Genomic DNA, 18,539 nt, shown 5'->3' with positions numbered 1-18,539 from the left:
TTGCACTTTTTTGTTTTGTTCAAAATGTTTGTTTTCATTTGTCATATTTGCTGTTTTTGTCATTCTTCATCATTTTTTAGTTGTTTTTTGTCATTTTCATTCTTTTGTTTAAATTTGTTTTTTAACTTTTTTAATTTTTCATCTTTGCCAAAATTGTGCCAAAATCGGATGTTGCCAAAATCGAATGTTGCCAAAATCGAATGTTGCCAAAAACGAACGGGGTCTGTATATATATATATATATATATATATATATATATATATATATATATATATATATATATATATATATATATATATATATATATATATATATATATATATATATATATATATATATATATATATATATATATATATATATATATATATATATATATATATATATATATATATATATATATATATATATATATATATATATATATATATATATATATATATATATATATATATATATATATATATATATATATATATATATATATATATATATATATATATATATATATATATATATATATATATATATATATATATATATATATATATATATATATATATATATATATATATATATATATTTATATATATATCAATATATATCAATTCCCATCATGTACAGGCCAAGAGCTTTCCAATGATGTGTCGCAAGTTAAAATCTGATCATTTAGATTTTCCGGGTTTCGGAACCGGCCAGATTGGCCGTGGCCAGGACCAGATGGCCCCGAACCACTTTTCTTATCAATTCCCATCATGTACAGGCCAAGAGCTTTCCAATGATGTGTCGCAAGTTAAAATCTGATCATTTTGATTTTCCGGGTTTCGGAACCGGCCAGATTGGCCGTGGCCAGGACCAGATGGCCCCGAACCACTTTTCTTATCAATTCCCATCATGTACAGGCCAAGAGCTTTCCAATGATGTGTCGCAAGTTAAAATCTGATCATTTTGATTTTCCGGGTTTCGGAACCGGCCAGATTGGCCGTGGCCAGGACCAGATGGCCCCGAACCACTTTTCCTATCAATTCCCATCATGTACAGGCCAAGAGCTTTCCAATGATGTGTCGCAAGTTAAAATCTGATCATTTTGATTTTCCGGGTTTCGGAACCGGCCAGATTGGCCGTGGCCAGGACCAGATGGCCCCGAACCACTTTTCTTATCAATTCCCATCATGTACAGGCCAAGAGCTTTCCAATGATGTGTCGCAAGTTAAAATCTGATCATTTTGATTTTCCGGGTTTCGGAACCGGCCAGATTGGCCGTGGCCAGGACCAGATGGCCCCGAACCACTTTTCCTATCATTTCTTATTATATGCAGGCCAAGAGCTTTCCAATGATGTGTCGCAAGTTAAAATCTGATCATTTTGATTTTCCGGGTTTCGGAACCGGCCAGATTGGCCGTGGCCAGGACCAGATGGCCCCGAACCACTTTTCCTATCAATTCCCATCATGTACAGGCCAATAGCTTTCCAATGATGTGTCGCAAGTTAAAATCTGATCATTTTGATTTTCCGGGTTTCGGAACCGGCCAGATTGGCCGTGGCCAGGACCAGATGGCCCCGAACCACTTTTTCTATCAATTCCCATCATGTACAGGCCAAGAGCTTTCCAATGATGTGTCGCAAGTTAAAATCTGATCATTTTGATTTTCCGGGTTTCGGAACCGGCCAGATTGGCCGTGGCCAGGACCAGATGGCCCCGAACCACTTTTCTTATCAATTCCCATCATGTACAGGCCAAGAGCTTTCCAATGATGTGTCGCAAGTTAAAATCTGATCATTTTGATTTTCCGGGTTTCGGAACCGGCCAGATTGGCCGTGGCCAGGACCAGATGGCCCCGAACCACTTTTCTTATCAATTCCCATCATGTACAGGCCAAGAGCTTTCCAATGATGTGTCGCAAGTTAAAATCTGATCATTTTGATTTTCCGGGTTTCGGAACCGGCCAGATTGGCCGTGGCCAGGACCAGATGGCCCCGAACCACTTTTCCTATCAATTCCCATCATGTACAGGCCAAGAGCTTTCCAATGATGTGTCGCAAGTTAAAATCTGATCATTTTGATTTTCCGGGTTTCGGAACCGGCCAGATTGGCCGTGGCCAGGACCAGATGGCCCCGAACCACTTTTCTTATCAATTCCCATCATGTACAGGCCAAGAGCTTTCCAATGATGTGTCGCAAGTTAAAATCTGATCATTTTGATTTTCCGGGTTTCGGAACCGGCCAGATTGGCCGTGGCCAGGACCAGATGGCCCCGAACCACTTTTCCTATCATTTCTTATTATATGCAGGCCAAGAGCTTTCCAATGATGTGTCGCAAGTTAAAATCTGATCATTTTGATTTTCCGGGTTTCGGAACCGGCCAGATTGGCCGTGGCCAGGACCAGATGGCCCCGAACCACTTTTCCTATCAATTCCCATCATGTACAGGCCAATAGCTTTCCAATGATGTGTCGCAAGTTAAAATCTGATCATTTTGATTTTCCGGGTTTCGGAACCGGCCAGATTGGCCGTGGCCAGGACCAGATGGCCCCGAACCACTTTTTCTATCAATTCCCATCATGTACAGGCCAAGAGCTTTCCAATGATGTGTCGCAAGTTAAAATCTGATCATTTTGATTTTCCGGGTTTCGGAACCGGCCAGATTGGCCGTGGCCAGGACCAGATGGCCCCGAACCACTTTTCCTATCAATTCCCATCATGTACAGGCCAAGAGCTTTCCAATGATGTGTCGCAAGTTAAAATCTGATCATTTTGATTTTCCGGGTTTCGGAACCGGCCAGATTGGCCGTGGCCAGGACCAGATGGCCCCGAACCACTTTTCTTATCAATTCCCATCATGTACAGGCCAAGAGCTTTCCAATGATGTGTCGCAAGTTAAAATCTGATCATTTTGATTTTCCGGATTCCGGAACCGGCCAGATTAGCCGTGGCCAGGACCAGATGGCCCCGAACCACTTTTCCTATCATTTCTTATTATATGCAGGCCAAGAGCTGTCCAATGATGTGTCGCAAGTTAAAATCTGATAATTTTGATTTTCCGGATTTCGGAACCGGCCAGATTGGCCGTGGCCAGGACCAGATGGCCCCGAACCACTTTTCCTATCAATTCCCATCATGTACAGGCCAAGAGCTTTCTAATGATGTGTCGCAAGTTAAAATCTAATCATTTTGATTTTCCGGATTTCGGAACCGGCCAGATTGGCCGTGGCCAGGACCAGATGGCCCCGAACCACTTTTCCTATCAATTCCCATCATGTACAGGCCAAGAGCTTTCCAATGATGTGTCGCAAGTTAAAATCTGATCATTTTGATTTTCCGGGTTTCGGAACCGGCCAGATTGGCCGTGGCCAGGACCAGATGGCCCCGAACCACTTTTCCTATCATTTCTTATTATATGCAGGCCAAGAGCTTTCCAATGATGTGTCGCAAGTTAAAATCTGATCATTTTGATTTTCCGGGTTTCGGAACCGGCCAGATTGGCCGTGGCCAGGACCAGATGGCCCCGAACCACTTTTCCTATCAATTCCCATCATGTACAGGCCAATAGCTTTCCAATGATGTGTCGCAAGTTAAAATCTGATCATTTTGATTTTCCGGATTTCGGAACCGGCCAGATTGGCCGTGGCCAGGACCAGATGGCCCCGAACCACTTTTTCTATCAATTCCCATCATGTACAGGCCAAGAGCTTTCCAATGATGTGTCGCAAGTTAAAATCTGATCATTTTGATTTTCCGGGTTTCGGAACCGGCCAGATTGGCCGTGGCCAGGACCAGATGGCCCCGAACCACTTTTCCTATCAATTCCCATCATGTACAGGCCAATAGCTTTCCAATGATGTGTCGCAAGTTAAAATCTGATCATTTTGATTTTCCGGGTTTCGGAACCGGCCAGATTGGCCGTGGCTAGGACCAGATGGCCCCGAACCACTTTTCTTATCAATTCCCATCATGTACAGGCCAAGAGCTTTCCAATGATGTGTCGCAAGTTAAAATCTGATCATTTTGATTTTCCGGATTCCGGAACCGGCCAGATTAGCCGTGGCCAGGACCAGATGGCCCCGAACCACTTTTCCTATCATTTCTTATTATATGCAGGCCAAGAGCTGTCCAATGATATGTCGCAAGTTAAAATCTGATCATTTTGATTTTCCGGATTTCGGAACCGGCCAGATTGGCCGTGGCCAGGACCAGATGGCCCCGAACCACTTTTCCTATCATTTCTTATTATATGCAGGCCAAGAGCTTTCCAATGATGTGTCGCAAGTTAAAATCTGATCATTTTGATTTTCCGGGTTTCGGAACCGGCCAGATTGGCCGTGGCCAGGACCAGATGGCCCCGAACCACTTTTCCTATCAATTCCCATCATGTACAGGCCAAGAGCTTTCCAATGATGTGTCGCAAGTTAAAATCTGATCATTTTGATTTTCCGGGTTTCGGAACCGGCCAGATTGGCCGTGGCCAGGACCAGATGGCCCCGAACCACTTTTCCTATCATTTCTTATTATATGCAGGCCAAGAGCTTTCCAATGATGTGTCGCAAGTTAAAATCTGATCATTTTGATTTTCCGGATTTCGGAACCGGCCAGATTGGCCGTGGCCAGGACCAGATGGCCCCGAACCACTTTTCCTATCAATTCCCATCATGTACAGGCCAATAGCTTTCCAATGATGTGTCGCAAGTTAAAATCTGATCATTTTGATTTTCCGGGTTTCGGAACCGGCCAGATTGGCCGTGGCCAGGACCAGATGGCCCCGAACCACTTTTTCTATCAATTCCCATCATGTACAGGCCAAGAGCTTTCCAATGATGTATCGCAAGTTAAAATCTGATCATTTTGATTTTCCGGGTTTCGGAACCGGCCAGATTGGCCGTGGCCAGGACCAGATGGCCCCGAACCACTTTTCCTATCAATTCCCATCATGTACAGGCCAATAGCTTTCCAATGATGTGTCGCAAGTTAAAATCTGATCATTTTGATTTTCCGGGTTTCGGAACCGGCCAGATTGGCCGTGGCCAGGACCAGATGGCCCCGAACCACTTTTCTTATCAATTCCCATCATGTACAGGCCAAGAGCTTTCCAATGATGTGTCGCAAGTTAAAATCTGATCATTTTGATTTTCCGGATTCCGGAACCGGCCAGATTAGCCGTGGCCAGGACCAGATGGCCCCGAACCACTTTTCCTATCATTTCTTATTATATGCAGGCCAAGAGCTGTCCAATGATGTGTCGCAAGTTAAAATCTGATCATTTTGATTTTCCGGATTTCGGAACCGGCCAGATTGGCCGTGGCCAGGACCAGATGGCCCCGAACCACTTTTCCTATCAATTCCCATCATGTACAGGCCAAGAGCTTTCTAATGATGTGTCGCAAGTTAAAATCTGATCATTTTGATTTTCCGGATTTCGGAACCGGCCAGATTGGCCGTGGCCAGGACCAGATGGCCCCGAACCACTTTTCCTATCAATTCCCATCATGTACAGGCCAAGAGCTTTCCAATGATGTGTCGCAAGTTAAAATCTGATCATTTTGATTTTCCGGGTTTCGGAACCGGCCAGATTGGCCGTGGCCAGGACCAGATGGCCCCGAACCACTTTTCCTATCATTTCTTATTATATGCAGGCCAAGAGCTTTCCAATGATGTGTCGCAAGTTAAAATCTGATCATTTTGATTTTCCGGATTTCGGAACCGGCCAGATTGGCCGTGGCCAGGACCAGATGGCCCCGAACCACTTTTCCTATCAATTCCCATCATGTACAGGCCAAGAGCTTTCCAATGATGTGTCGCAAGTTAAAATCTGATCATTTTGATTTTCCGGGTTTCGGAACCGGCCAGATTGGCCGTGGCCAGGACCAGATGGCCCCGAACCACTTTTCTTATCAATTCCCATCATGTACAGGCCAAGAGCTTTCCAATGATGTGTCGCAAGTTAAAATCTGATCATTTTGATTTTCCGGGTTTCGGAACCGGCCAGATTGGCCGTGGCCAGGACCAGATGGCCCCGAACCACTTTTCTTATCAATTCCCATCATGTACAGGCCAAGAGCTTTCCAATGATGTGTCGCAAGTTAAAATCTGATCATTTTGATTTTCCGGGTTTCGGAACCGGCCAGATTGGCCGTGGCCAGGACCAGATGGCCCCGAACCACTTTTCCTATCATTTCTTATTATATGCAGGCCAAGAGCTTTCCAATGATGTGTCGCAAGTTAAAATCTGATCATTTTGATTTTCCGGGTTTCGGAACCGGCCAGATTGGCCGTGGCCAGGACCAGATGGCCCCGAACCACTTTTCCTATCAATTCCCATCATGTACAGGCCAATAGCTTTCCAATGATGTGTCGCAAGTTAAAATCTGATCATTTTGATTTTCCGGGTTTCGGAACCGGCCAGATTGGCCGTGGCCAGGACCAGATGGCCCCGAACCACTTTTTCTATCAATTCCCATCATGTACAGGCCAAGAGCTTTCCAATGATGTGTCGCAAGTTAAAATCTGATCATTTTGATTTTCCGGGTTTCGGAACCGGCCAGATTGGCCGTGGCCAGGACCAGATGGCCCCGAACCACTTTTCTTATCAATTCCCATCATGTACAGGCCAAGAGCTTTCCAATGATGTGTCGCAAGTTAAAATCTGATCATTTTGATTTTCCGGGTTTCGGAACCGGCCAGATTGGCCGTGGCCAGGACCAGATGGCCCCGAACCACTTTTCTTATCAATTCCCATCATGTACAGGCCAAGAGCTTTCCAATGATGTGTCGCAAGTTAAAATCTGATCATTTTGATTTTCCGGGTTTCGGAACCGGCCAGATTGGCCGTGGCCAGGACCAGATGGCCCCGAACCACTTTTCCTATCAATTCCCATCATGTACAGGCCAAGAGCTTTCCAATGATGTGTCGCAAGTTAAAATCTGATCATTTTGATTTTCCGGGTTTCGGAACCGGCCAGATTGGCCGTGGCCAGGACCAGATGGCCCCGAACCACTTTTCTTATCAATTCCCATCATGTACAGGCCAAGAGCTTTCCAATGATGTGTCGCAAGTTAAAATCTGATCATTTTGATTTTCCGGGTTTCGGAACCGGCCAGATTGGCCGTGGCCAGGACCAGATGGCCCCGAACCACTTTTCCTATCATTTCTTATTATATGCAGGCCAAGAGCTTTCCAATGATGTGTCGCAAGTTAAAATCTGATCATTTTGATTTTCCGGGTTTCGGAACCGGCCAGATTGGCCGTGGCCAGGACCAGATGGCCCCGAACCACTTTTCCTATCAATTCCCATCATGTACAGGCCAATAGCTTTCCAATGATGTGTCGCAAGTTAAAATCTGATCATTTTGATTTTCCGGGTTTCGGAACCGGCCAGATTGGCCGTGGCCAGGACCAGATGGCCCCGAACCACTTTTTCTATCAATTCCCATCATGTACAGGCCAAGAGCTTTCCAATGATGTGTCGCAAGTTAAAATCTGATCATTTTGATTTTCCGGGTTTCGGAACCGGCCAGATTGGCCGTGGCCAGGACCAGATGGCCCCGAACCACTTTTCCTATCAATTCCCATCATGTACAGGCCAAGAGCTTTCCAATGATGTGTCGCAAGTTAAAATCTGATCATTTTGATTTTCCGGGTTTCGGAACCGGCCAGATTGGCCGTGGCCAGGACCAGATGGCCCCGAACCACTTTTCTTATCAATTCCCATCATGTACAGGCCAAGAGCTTTCCAATGATGTGTCGCAAGTTAAAATCTGATCATTTTGATTTTCCGGATTCCGGAACCGGCCAGATTAGCCGTGGCCAGGACCAGATGGCCCCGAACCACTTTTCCTATCATTTCTTATTATATGCAGGCCAAGAGCTGTCCAATGATGTGTCGCAAGTTAAAATCTGATAATTTTGATTTTCCGGATTTCGGAACCGGCCAGATTGGCCGTGGCCAGGACCAGATGGCCCCGAACCACTTTTCCTATCAATTCCCATCATGTACAGGCCAAGAGCTTTCTAATGATGTGTCGCAAGTTAAAATCTGATCATTTTGATTTTCCGGATTTCGGAACCGGCCAGATTGGCCGTGGCCAGGACCAGATGGCCCCGAACCACTTTTCCTATCAATTCCCATCATGTACAGGCCAAGAGCTTTCCAATGATGTGTCGCAAGTTAAAATCTGATCATTTTGATTTTCCGGGTTTCGGAACCGGCCAGATTGGCCGTGGCCAGGACCAGATGGCCCCGAACCACTTTTCCTATCATTTCTTATTATATGCAGGCCAAGAGCTTTCCAATGATGTGTCGCAAGTTAAAATCTGATCATTTTGATTTTCCGGGTTTCGGAACCGGCCAGATTGGCCGTGGCCAGGACCAGATGGCCCCGAACCACTTTTCCTATCAATTCCCATCATGTACAGGCCAATAGCTTTCCAATGATGTGTCGCAAGTTAAAATCTGATCATTTTGATTTTCCGGATTTCGGAACCGGCCAGATTGGCCGTGGCCAGGACCAGATGGCCCCGAACCACTTTTTCTATCAATTCCCATCATGTACAGGCCAAGAGCTTTCCAATGATGTGTCGCAAGTTAAAATCTGATCATTTTGATTTTCCGGGTTTCGGAACCGGCCAGATTGGCCGTGGCCAGGACCAGATGGCCCCGAACCACTTTTCCTATCAATTCCCATCATGTACAGGCCAATAGCTTTCCAATGATGTGTCGCAAGTTAAAATCTGATCATTTTGATTTTCCGGGTTTCGGAACCGGCCAGATTGGCCGTGGCTAGGACCAGATGGCCCCGAACCACTTTTCTTATCAATTCCCATCATGTACAGGCCAAGAGCTTTCCAATGATGTGTCGCAAGTTAAAATCTGATCATTTTGATTTTCCGGATTCCGGAACCGGCCAGATTAGCCGTGGCCAGGACCAGATGGCCCCGAACCACTTTTCCTATCATTTCTTATTATATGCAGGCCAAGAGCTGTCCAATGATATGTCGCAAGTTAAAATCTGATCATTTTGATTTTCCGGATTTCGGAACCGGCCAGATTGGCCGTGGCCAGGACCAGATGGCCCCGAACCACTTTTCCTATCATTTCTTATTATATGCAGGCCAAGAGCTTTCCAATGATGTGTCGCAAGTTAAAATCTGATCATTTTGATTTTCCGGGTTTCGGAACCGGCCAGATTGGCCGTGGCCAGGACCAGATGGCCCCGAACCACTTTTCCTATCAATTCCCATCATGTACAGGCCAAGAGCTTTCCAATGATGTGTCGCAAGTTAAAATCTGATCATTTTGATTTTCCGGGTTTCGGAACCGGCCAGATTGGCCGTGGCCAGGACCAGATGGCCCCGAACCACTTTTCCTATCATTTCTTATTATATGCAGGCCAAGAGCTTTCCAATGATGTGTCGCAAGTTAAAATCTGATCATTTTGATTTTCCGGATTTCGGAACCGGCCAGATTGGCCGTGGCCAGGACCAGATGGCCCCGAACCACTTTTCCTATCAATTCCCATCATGTACAGGCCAATAGCTTTCCAATGATGTGTCGCAAGTTAAAATCTGATCATTTTGATTTTCCGGGTTTCGGAACCGGCCAGATTGGCCGTGGCCAGGACCAGATGGCCCCGAACCACTTTTTCTATCAATTCCCATCATGTACAGGCCAAGAGCTTTCCAATGATGTATCGCAAGTTAAAATCTGATCATTTTGATTTTCCGGGTTTCGGAACCGGCCAGATTGGCCGTGGCCAGGACCAGATGGCCCCGAACCACTTTTCCTATCATTTCTTATTATATGCAGGCCAAGAGCTTTCCAATGATGTGTCGCAAGTTAAAATCTGATCATTTTGATTTTCCGGATTTCGGAACCGGCCAGATTGGCCGTGGCCAGGACCAGATGGCCCCGAACCACTTTTCCTATCAATTCCCATCATGTACAGGCCAAGAGCTTTCCAATGATGTGTCGCAAGTTAAAATCTGATCATTTTGATTTTCCGGATTCCGGAACCGGCCAGATTAGCCGTGGCCAGGACCAGATGGCCCCGAACCACTTTTCCTATCATTTCTTATTATATGCAGGCCAAGAGCTGTCCAATGATGTGTCGCAAGTTAAAATCTGATCATTTTGATTTTCCGGATTTCGGAACCGGCCAGATTGGCCGTGGCCAGGACCAGATGGCCCCGAACCACTTTTCCTATCAATTCCCATCATGTACAGGCCAAGAGCTTTCTAATGATGTGTCGCAAGTTAAAATCTGATCATTTTGATTTTCCGGATTTCGGAACCGGCCAGATTGGCCGTGGCCAGGACCAGATGGCCCCGAACCACTTTTCCTATCAATTCCCATCATGTACAGGCCAAGAGCTTTCCAATGATGTGTCGCAAGTTAAAATCTGATCATTTTGATTTTCCGGGTTTCGGAACCGGCCAGATTGGCCGTGGCCAGGACCAGATGGCCCCGAACCACTTTTCCTATCATTTCTTATTATATGCAGGCCAAGAGCTTTCCAATGATGTGTCGCAAGTTAAAATCTGATCATTTTGATTTTCCGGATTTCGGAACCGGCCAGATTGGCCGTGGCCAGGACCAGATGGCCCCGAACCACTTTTCCTATCAATTCCCATCATGTACAGGCCAAGAGCTTTCCAATGATGTGTCGCAAGTTAAAATCTGATCATTTTGATTTTCCGGGTTTCGGAACCGGCCAGATTGGCCGTGGCCAGGACCAGATGGCCCCGAACCACTTTTCTTATCAATTCCCATCATGTACAGGCCAAGAGCTTTCCAATGATGTGTCGCAAGTTAAAATCTGATCATTTTGATTTTCCGGGTTTCGGAACCGGCCAGATTGGCCGTGGCCAGGACCAGATGGCCCCGAACCACTTTTCCTATCAATTCCCATCATGTACAGGCCAATAGCTTTCCAATGATGTGTCGCAAGTTAAAATCTGATCATTTTGATTTTCCGGGTTTCGGAACCGGCCAGATTGGCCTTGGCCAATGAATGTCATGACTGTCAAAACCATGACATTTTTAAAATTTTTCCTTGACAGTCACGGAATCGAAAATTCAAAAATGTCATTCCGACAGTCAGAGGACCAACAGAAACTTCGACTGTCGCAAGTTAAAAATGTTATCGAGATGAATAATTCCATGACATTTTTCTGAGCGACTGTCATTGCAAAATCCAATGACATTTTTTCCAGTCGTTTAACATTTTTTTGGATGACCTAAAATGTCATTGCGACATTTTCGAATGTCATTGGAAAATGTTATGCGACTGTCACGATCGCGACTGTCTTTTGTATGACATTCTCATCCCTGTGTAGAACAATTAACATCAATTGATTATTGTTAACTCGATTTACTAAAGTGCGAATAAATAATTGTGGTTTAACTGGTTTAACATAAAAGTTTGTTTTTTGATAACTTTTTTGTAATAAGGATCTCAAACTGCACTGACTTGATCATTTTCATGGAAGACTTTGAACTAATTTTCAAGTTTTGCGAATTTGAGTAAGGAAAATCCACTATTTTTTCGAACTTCGATGGTCTATTTCATACAAAAATTACTCGAAAATCTATCTTTTTTCGTACCAATCTTGAAGAGCAAGAATCCTTCTACAATAACAGGTATTAAAAGTGGAACATTTCCAGCAAATTCTTCAAATTATCCACAAAAAAGGCAAATTTCCTAGTAAATTAACAGATTTTTCGTGATTGTGACGTCACAGTGTGTACTAATACTAAAGCAGGGCTGCCTCGACACTACCTTCTTTAAATATTCCTTGGAGTTCACTTTCTTTTTCTCACTATTTTATGTTTTCTTTTGTTCTTTTTCTTAAAAATGAGAAATTGAAAGCCGCAAATCAGCATTGACGTTTATCACTTAAAGCTTCAGCTTCACAGGGCTTGAAAGCCCTAAAGCTAAATCATATACGGCCAAAATTGACAGCTTCATAGCCACAGTGCTCATTAGCATTTAAAAAAATACTCAACGGCTTGTAGGAACTCAAGTGCTGTTATTTAGTCATTATTTGACTTATAACGGTGCTTAATGGTTTGTTGGGATGTGGTTATGCAGAGCTGCTTGGCAAGTACCGTAAAACGGGGTACATTGATTACCGGGGTAGCTTTGATCAACATGAAGTTTTTCCACATAATCATCAATAAGTAAGTCTAAAGTTAAAATATCTCAAAACTTTATTTAAAAACCTACATGTTGAGTTTCAAATTAGGAGAACCTTGGTTAGTTTTAAAAAAATTTCAAATCCTAAGTAAAAATGTAATTTCAAAATCTTGAAATATATATAATTTTTCGAAGGCTCGCAAACAAACACCCAGCGTTTAGAAGCAGCAGGTTGATTTATGTGACAGTTCAACTTTTCTCCCTAATAAATTTATAGTTTTGGTGTATATTTAAAATATAAGGACATTTTCCAAGAGTAAGCCAGTCTAGGACAAAAGGCTAGAAACCCTATCAAATGATAATGTTTGAAGGAAAAAATTGAAGGGGAATAGTGCGTGGGCCTAAGGAATTGAATGAAGAAATTTTTGTAGTTAAAATTATTTAAGTAATGTTAAAAAACTTACTTACTTACTTAATGATCCCTCGCCGATCCTCCGGTGCATAGGGCCGTGGTAAAAGACCTCCACTGTTGACGATCCGGAGCCAGCGTCTTCACCTGGTCCCAGTCAAGATTCTCGTCGACAGTTCGGATTTCAGCGGCTAGGCTTCGCCGCCACGAATTTCTGGGTCTGCCTCTTCTTCGATGACCTTCTGGATTCCAATCTAGCGCCTCTCTGCAAATCTCGTTTTCATTTCTTCGCAGCGTGTGCCCAATCCATCTCCACTTACGTTCCCGAATCTCGATTTCTAGCGCCTTTTGATGACACCGGCGATGTAGTTCCTCATTCGAGATCCAGTTGCCAGGCCACCAAGCGCGGATGATATTCCGCAGGCAGCGGTTTACAAATACTTGCAGTTTTCGCGTCGTTACCGCATATGTGCACCAAGTTTCGCACCCGTACAGCAATACGGATTTGACGTTTGAGTTGAAGATTCGGATTTTTGTTCGTAGAGAGATCTGGCGTGACCGCCAGATGTTTCGGAGACTCGCAAACGCAAATCGGGCTTTTCTGATCCGTGTTTCGATGTCTTTTCTGGTACCACCATCAGGCGTAATCTGGCTACCAAGATATTGGAAGCATTCCACTTTCTCAACTTGTTGCCCAGCTACCATGAAACTGGAGGGATTTCCTGTGTTGATCTCCATCGACTTGGTCTTTCCGACATTGACTTTGAGACCTGCTGCCTTGGAACTTTCGGTGAGGTCGTCGAGTTTGCTCTGCATATCTGGTTGTGTTTGGGCGAGCAAAACAATATCGTCAGCCAGGTCAAGGTCGTTCAGTTGCTCCATTGTTGAAGGATTCCACGGCAATCCTCGGTTCGGTGCACAGTCAATCGATCCAATCAGAATCTCATCCATTACGATTAGAAAAAGTAGCGGTGATAGAATACATCCTTGTCTCACTCCAGCAGTTACCGGGATTGGTTCGGACAAGACACCGTCGTGCAAGACCTTGCACGAAAATGCCTCATACTGTGCTTCGATGAGATGGACTAGTTTCTCTGGGACCCCTCGTCGCCTTAGAGCCGCCCAGATGTTTTCATGGTTAAGTCGGTCGAATGCTTTTTCGAAATCAACGAACACCAGCAGAAGAGAGTCCTGGAATTCGTTGATTTGTTCCAGTATGATTCGTAGCGTTGTGATGTGGTCCACACATGATCGTCGAGATCGGAATCCAGCTTGTTGCCGTCGGAGTGTAGCGTCTATTTTCTCCTGGATCCTGTTCAGAATCACTTTGCAGAGTACTTTGAGGGTTGTACAGATCAACGTTATGCCTCGCCAGTTACCGCACTCTGTCAGGTCTCCTTTCTTCGGGACCTTTACGAGGATACCCTGCATCCAGTCGGCCGGGAATGTTGCAGTATCCCAGATGTCAGCGAAAAGACGGTGCAACATTTGTGCTGATAGGGCAGGGTCGGCTTTCAGCATTTCAGCAGGGATGCAATCGATCCCAGGTGCTTTGTTGGATTTCATGTTTTTGATTGCCGCTTCTATTTCAGCCAGCGAAGGCGCTTCCGAGTTGACGCCATTTATGCGACTTACTGTTGGCGCTTCGAGCTGCAGATTCTGTTGGCCATCGCTATTCGTGACTCGGAAGAGTTGTTCGAAGTGCTCAGTCCATCGTTTGAGCTGATCTGTTCGATCGGTCAATAACTGACCTGCTCGGTCTTTTAGCGGCATTCTTGCATTAGGCCTTGCACCACTGAGGCGGCGAGAAATGTCATAAAGTAATCGGATATCTCCATTGGCGGCGGCTCTTTCTCCCTCTTCGGCTAGGGAGTTTGTCCAGGCTCTCTTGTCTCGTCTACAAGCTCGTTTAACTGCCTTTTCCAGCTCCGCATATCGTAAGCGGGCGGCTGCTTTGGCTGACCCGGTACATGCCTGCTCAATTCCGACTTTCGCCTTTCTCCGATCATCGACCATCCTCCAAGTTTCATCCGACATCCATTCACTCCTTCTTCCACAAACTTTACCGAGAGTACCATGGCTCGTCGTGATAAAGGCATTCTTAATTCCACACCACTGTTCTTCGACTGTTCCGTCTGTCGGCAGCTCCGAGGCTCGGGATTCTAGCTGTTCAACGTATGCCCTTTTCACCTCTGGATTCTCCAACCGGCGGACGTCGTATCGACACCCGACTTTCTCCTCGCGCCGTTGGACACGTGCAACTCTCAGTCGTATCTCGCCAAGGACGAGGTGATGGTCAGATGCAATGTCTGCGCTTCGCTTGTTGCGGACATCAAGAAGGCTCCTTCTCCATTTTCGGCTGATGTAGATGTGGTCAATTTGATTTTCTGTTCGGCCATCTCGGGATACCCAAGTGACCTTATGTGCTGGTCGATGAGGGAAGAGCGATCCACCGATCATCATGTTGTTGTTGCCACAAAATTCTACAAACAGCTCTCCGTTTTCGCTCATCTGTCCTAGGCCATGGCGCCCCATGATGCGCTCAAGGTCCTGATTGTCGGAGCCAATCTTTGCGTTGAAGTCGCCCAAATGGATTTGAATGTCACCCTTCGGAATTCTCTCAACCACGCTGTTCAGTTGACTGTAAAACTGCTCTTTCTCCTGCAAGTCGGCAACGTCAGTTGGCGCATAACACTGGACCATTGTAAGGTTTCTAACCCGTGTTCTAAATCTGGCTACGATTATTCTTTCGTTTATCGGTTCCCATCTAATGAGGGCCGCGTAGGCCTGCGGGCTTAACAGGAAACCAACTCCTCGTTCCCGAGTAGCATGTTCTCCTCGTATGCCAGAGTAAAGCAGGACTTGCCCGGATTGTGTCTTGTGTTCTCCAGTATTAGGCCAACGGACTTCGCTCAGTCCCAGAATTTCAAGCTTGAGGCGGCTAGCCTCTCTAGCAAGTTGTTCCAGTTTGCCTTGTTGGGCAAGGGTTAAAACATTCCAAGTTCCAATTCGTGTCCGTGCCTTCATGCTAAAAGTCGTCGCCAAAGTTCCAGGTCGGTCATTTCTTTCGGATTCCGTAACAATTTCAAATCGGGAGCAGTAGGTTGTTAGCCTAAAGTCCCTATCCCTCGATGGGGCTGCCATCTTGGACTTAGCTGGCGGGAGCCGCATTTCTTAAATTCAGCCGCTTGCTGCAAGACAGACGCTGTTTGAGCCGCCCCTGACCTGGAGAACAGACGCTCGGTTGTTGTTGCACGCCGCCCCTGACCTGGGGAACAGACGCGTGCGGCCACCTTCTCAGTCTGCATGCGACCAAAGCATCCACCGGGGTTGGGTACCCGATCTCCGCTTAGGTTACTCGCACCCCAGCCGGCACCGCGGGGAGGTAGAGATAGGAGTTGTGAATAAGAGGTGATATGACCACTATGGGGTCTCGTGTTGCACATTATCCACCGTTTACCAGTTAAAAAACTTAGCCCCTTAATTTATGCAACATCAGTGTCCTTCTCTCAGTCAAAATGACTGATCAATGTTGCCCTTAAAGCATCAAAATCGTTTTTTAAATCAAATTTAAATTGGTCTATTAAATAGCTGCATGTTTTATGTTCATAGGAGTCCAGTACTGGTTTTAAAAATATGAAATATGATACTTTTCCCTTAAGGGGGGGGTAGGGTCTAACGGGTATAAAAAAACACCATTTTCACGATTTTTTTCTAGAGCTATCGTTCAAACAAATGTATTCAAATTTTTCGCATTATACAAAGCATTGTTAAAAGAACATTAAGTATTTTTTTCGTAGAAAAATATTGAAAAATGAGCCGGTGACGGAGCACTTTCGAGGATGCCTTTTAGAAAACAGGATTTGCGGTGGACACTGTATCTCAGCGCAAATCATCTGAAGTCAAAAAATCAGAGCAAAATATTTTTAATAGATGTTTTTCTGGACCCCAACGTTTTTATTTAACTTAAAAAAATTTTTAATGAAATTTTTGTGGCTGTTTGAAGTAAAAACTACGATTTTTCACGAAAAAAACCGCCATTTTTCACCTGTAAAATCTCCCCAAAGTAAAAAAAAACAAAAAAGAAAAACATTGGGGTCTGGTATTTTATATGTAGAAAATATGTTCCAAATTTGAAAAGAATCGGATAAGTAGTTTTCAAATGACGATGTCCACGGACTTTAAAAATGTGCTTTCGAGAAAAACGCGTTCGAAGTTTCTGCTCTTGCTTTCTTGCAGTATTGGATAGGAGGAGATAAAGGCCTATAATTTCTACAGTTTTGCTTCAATTGACTTGAAAATTTGACACAACATTCTTGAAATGTTTTACAATAAGAAAATGAAATAATAAAAAAATCGATTTTTTGAAAGTGTTAGACCCCCTACCTACCTACCTAAGGGTCCAGCGCCGATTGACCGGCGCATAGGGCTGAGATAAAAGATCTCCACTGTTGGCGATCCGGAGCCAGCGTCTTCACTTGCTGCCAGCCGAGGTTCACGTCAACTGTGCGGATTTCAGCGGCTAGACTTCGCCGCCACGAGCTTTTGGGCCTGCCTCTTCTTCGATGCCCATCTGGATTCCAGTCAAGCGCCTCTCTGCAAATCTCGTTTTCATCTCTTCGCAGCGTGTGCCCAATCCATCTCCACTTACGTTCCCGAATCTCGATTTCTAGCGCCTTTTGATGACACCGGCGATGAAGTTCAACGTTTGAGATCCAGTTGCCAGGCCACCAAGCGCGGATGATGTTCCGCAGGCAGCGATTCACAAAAACTTGCAGTTTTCGCGTCGTCACCGCATATGTGCACCAAGTTTCACACCCGTACAGCAATACGGATTTGACGTTTGAGTTGAAGATTCGGATCTTAGTTCGTAGAGAGATCTGGCGTGACCGCCAGATGTTTCGGAGACTCGCAAACGCAAATCGGGCTTTTCTGATCCGGGTCTCGATGTCCTTCTTGGTCCCACCATCAGGCGTAATCTGGATACCAAGATACTGGAAGCACTCCACTGTCTCAACCTGTTGTCCAGCTACCACGAAATTGGAACGATTTTCTGTATTGATTTCCATCGACTTGGTCTTTCCGACATTGATTTTGAGACCTGCTGCCTTGGAGCTTTCGGTGAGGTCGTCGAGTTTGCTCTGCATGTCTTGTTGTGTTTGGGCGAGCAAAACAATATCGTCTGCCAGGTCAAGGTCGTTCAGTTGCTCCATGGTTGAAGGATTCCACGGCAATCCTCGGTTTGGTCTACAGTCAATCGATCCAGTCAAGATCTCATCCATTACGATGAGAAAAAGCAGCGGTGACAAAATACATCCTTGTCTCACTCCAGCAGTTACCGGGATTGGTTCGGACAAGACACCGTCGTGCAAGACCTTGCACGAAAATGCCTCATACTGTGCTTCGATGAGATGGACTAGTTTCTCTGGGACCCCTCGTCGTCTAAGAGCAGCCCAGATGTTTTCGTGGTTCAGTCGGTCAAATGCTTTTTCGAAATCAACGAACACCAGCAGAAGAGAGTCCTGGAATTCGTTGATTTGTTCCAGTATTATTCGTAGCGTTGTGATGTGGTCCACACATGATCGTCCGGATCGGAATCCAGCTTGTTGCCGTCGGAGTGTAGCGTCGATTTTCTCCTGGATCCTGTTCAGGATCACTTTGCAAAGTACTTTGAGTGTTGTACAGATCAAAGTTATGCCTCGCCAGTTACCGCACTCTGTTAGGTCTCCTTTCTTTGGGACCTTTACGAGGATACCCTGCATCCAGTCGGCCGGGAATGTTGCAGTATCCCAAATGTCAGCGAAAAGACGGTGCAACATTTGTGCTGACAAGGCAGGGTCGGCTTTCAGCATTTCAGCAGGAATGCAATCGATTCCAGGCGCTTTGTTGGATTTCATGTCCTTGATTGCCGCTTCTATTTCAGCCAGCGAGGGCGCTTCCGAGTTGACGCCATTAATGCGACTTACTGTGGGCGCCTCGAGCTGCGGGTTCTGTTGGCCATT

The sequence above is a fragment of the Uranotaenia lowii genome, chromosome 1 (assembly GCF_029784155.1).
Source record: "Uranotaenia lowii strain MFRU-FL chromosome 1, ASM2978415v1, whole genome shotgun sequence".
In the NCBI taxonomy this organism is placed as follows: Eukaryota; Metazoa; Arthropoda; class Insecta; order Diptera; family Culicidae; genus Uranotaenia; species Uranotaenia lowii.
Note: the sequence above shows the minus strand (reverse complement) of the source record.